The sequence below is a fragment of the Saccopteryx bilineata genome, chromosome 8, assembly GCF_036850765.1.
Source record: "Saccopteryx bilineata isolate mSacBil1 chromosome 8, mSacBil1_pri_phased_curated, whole genome shotgun sequence".
NCBI classification, from domain to species: Eukaryota; Metazoa; Chordata; class Mammalia; order Chiroptera; family Emballonuridae; genus Saccopteryx; species Saccopteryx bilineata.
The window spans coordinates 93742868-93745934 of record NC_089497.1 but is presented as its reverse complement, the minus strand read 5'-3'; the positions used below and the strand labels follow the sequence as shown (position 1 = coordinate 93745934).

The window sequence follows — 3067 nt, the reverse complement described above, 5'->3', positions numbered from 1 at the left end:
TTGGCCCTGGCTGGTTGGTTCAGTGGTAGAGCATCAGCCTGGCGTGCAGGAGTCCTGAGTTTGACTCCCCGCCAGGGCACACAGGAGAAGCGCCCATCTGCTTCTCCATCCCTCCCCCTCTCCTTCCTCTCTGTCTCTCTCTTCTCCTCCCGCAGCCAAGGCTCCATTGGAGCAAAGTTGTCCTGAGTGCTGAGGATGGCTCTATGGCCTCTGTCTCAGGTGCTAGAATGGCTCTGGTTGCAACAGAGCAGCGTCCCAGATGGGCAGAGCATCGCCCCCTGGTGGGCATGCCAGGTGGATCCTGGTTGGGCGCATACGGGAGTCTGTCTGACTGCCTCCCTGTTTCCAACTTCAGAATAATACAAAAAAAAAAAGACTGTCAAATTGAAAGAATTTCTTATAATGAGTTGTTATCCAAGAAGTCAATTTTATTTCATGTTATGTGGTAAATGATGGATGGATCCTCTAAGAGGAGAACCTGAAAGTAGATTTTGCCTCCTTCAGTCCCAGACAAGTTTCACAACAGGAAAATATTAGTGAGCTGAGAAATCAAATTTGGGAGGAATCTTAGATTCCTTTTTGTGTCCTCCTGCCCATAACTTCATAACCACAAAGTTGGGTTTGGCAACCTTTAAAATTTTATTGATCTCATCTTCTGGGTTTGGGATATTTTCCAGTATCATTTTTTTTCTGCTGGAAGTGCTTACTGGCTGCAACATACAGCTCTGGAGACTGAGGAGGAGGGCTGTACTTACGAGGTCTGACATCTCCTTGAATACACGGGAGGTGCACTTGGTAGTACACTGGAGGTGGTGTCTTTACGCTGTTGAATGGTGCAAATCTGTGCTCATACCAAACTTGTTCACTATCAAGGTCCAACTTAGGTTTCCAGACTTTGGCATACACGTCAAATGCTACCATGGTCTTAAACATCCAGCACACATGTTCTGATAGGGCTGGCTCATTTTGATTTCTCAGCTCAAAGGGCGAACTTTCTTCTTTTTCTTAGTCTTTTTACTGCTCCGGCCCTTCTGCTGCTTTCCCATTATCCTTTCGTCTGTTATCTGAGTATGTCGTCACGACTCAGTGTCAACATCAACTATGCACACAGGAATTCAGAGTGATACCAATATATGTAGTAGTATTCATGCATGCTGTAGAACTCTAACTCAAAGCCACTCAGAAGATACTGTATCACTATTATGAGGTTGTGGTAAAGGACCCAGGTACCTAAACAGGCCAGATGTTGCCTTTGGGGTTCCTGTTTCAATAACATAGTGTGAAGAGCTGCATTGACCTTCTCTATCTCATTCTGCAAGATAGAAAATTTCTCAAGAATATCACCAAGCTTGTCTTTCTGTCAAGCCCAATTATGCCCATGGATCTGAATTAGACTACAGAATGGCCAAACACAGTGAGTGACAAAGGAGACAAATAGTCCTTAGCCTGATGATTGTTAAATAGGCAACACTTTTGGGAAAGCAGCAGAGGACTGCATGATCGAAGTGAATCTTTCACCATGTCTTACATGAGATGAGTTCCAAAGACCTTTTTGTTATCCACCAGGAAAGTGGTTTGTAATAGAGATCTTGAAGAACACGTGGTGACTGTTCACTAAACTCAGAAAAAATCCAGAATAAAATGTAAATTTGTTAAATTAACCACCACACAGATAGTTTTTATCCTATATTAATCTTGCAAAAACAGTTGACCATTTCTTCCCTTTTAATGACTTTTGCATATTGAAGGAAAGTGGGTGGAAGAAGCCTCTGGTTAACAAGGGGCTCAAATCCCACCAAAATTGGATGATCTCCTTTTGTTGCATCATTCTGGGCCTGTATGCTATAATGCAATAAATTATGAATGGCAGAAAGATCTGCTGCTTAAATCATCAATTTTTGAGCTTCTGCAACAGCACTGGTCTCTTTCTTAGTAAAGGCTGTAAGTACTATCAGTAACAGTCGAGCAAATTTCACTCTGCTGAATACTGCTGAACATTGTTGGTATTCTAGTTCAACTTTTGGATCACTTTCTTCTCCTTGTCAAAATTAAGTACTCTTTAATCTTCTTTGCATGTGATCCTCCACATCTTTTAGCATGCTTGTAACGTGAAGATCAGTCACACTGTTAGCCATTTTATATCCATAAGTCATTGACTAAAAATCTTCCTCTTCAAAAGCAGCTTTATTTACTTTTTCCCTTGCAACATTACAGAATTTTAAGATTCCCAGAACAAAAGTTTTCATGGCAGGATCTTCTATAAGTCTAGATTATGAATGTAAGGCACATAAATACTGTCTGTACCAAGGAGTGGCCTTCTAACCATGTTATCAAATAGCAAAAACATGTATCCATTATCCCTATCATTTCAAGCAAGGTGAGGTCTTTAATTTTAATGATGCCATCCTTGACAGCTTGTTCAAAACTGAGAACTTTTTGAATAACTTGGTTTCCAATATTACCAGCATCCATCTTGGGATCCATCATTTCAATGGCAGACATGGCTTCAAAAAGACCAAATAGCTTATCATGAAACAGTTCTCCCAACTTTCATTGTTGACAAGCTTCTTCAAAATTCTGAGTGTGTACACTCAGTTGGTATTGCTTTTTTCCATCTTTTCTGTTATACTATATTCCCATCCTGAATCATCATCTTCTATAGAAGCTGTCATAACCATTATGCCTACTAGTTCAGTGGCCACCTGCTCCACCACACACCATCCAGACCACGAAAATAACGACTGCTCTTCTGTCACCACCGCCGCCCCTGCCCCTCTCCATTCAGCATGACCAGCTGCCTACCATACATTTACTTTAAACATGGGCTTAATGTTTATGTTCTTTTTAGATTATCCCCTTACTGGAATGTATTTAGTAGAGTAAATATGAATGGGATGGCTAATCCATTTTTGACCAACATGATATTGTGCATACTTTCGTTTAGGAACTTCTTTGCTATTGTTAAAATACATTTTACACATGTGAGAGGGGAAAACCAAGAAAATTGTAAGTTCTGTGAAATATACTTCTCAGTCTTTCTGCATTACCGAACTTTCTGTATTCTAAT

The 3067-nt window shown here is 40.8% G+C and overlaps 1 pseudogene; it reads right to left on the bottom strand.

The window, feature by feature from the left end:
• Positions 1-500: 500 nt before the first annotated feature.
• On the bottom strand, positions 501-2678 carry LOC136311727 (N-alpha-acetyltransferase 35, NatC auxiliary subunit pseudogene; annotated as a pseudogene).
• Positions 2679-3067: the final 389 nt, after the last annotated feature.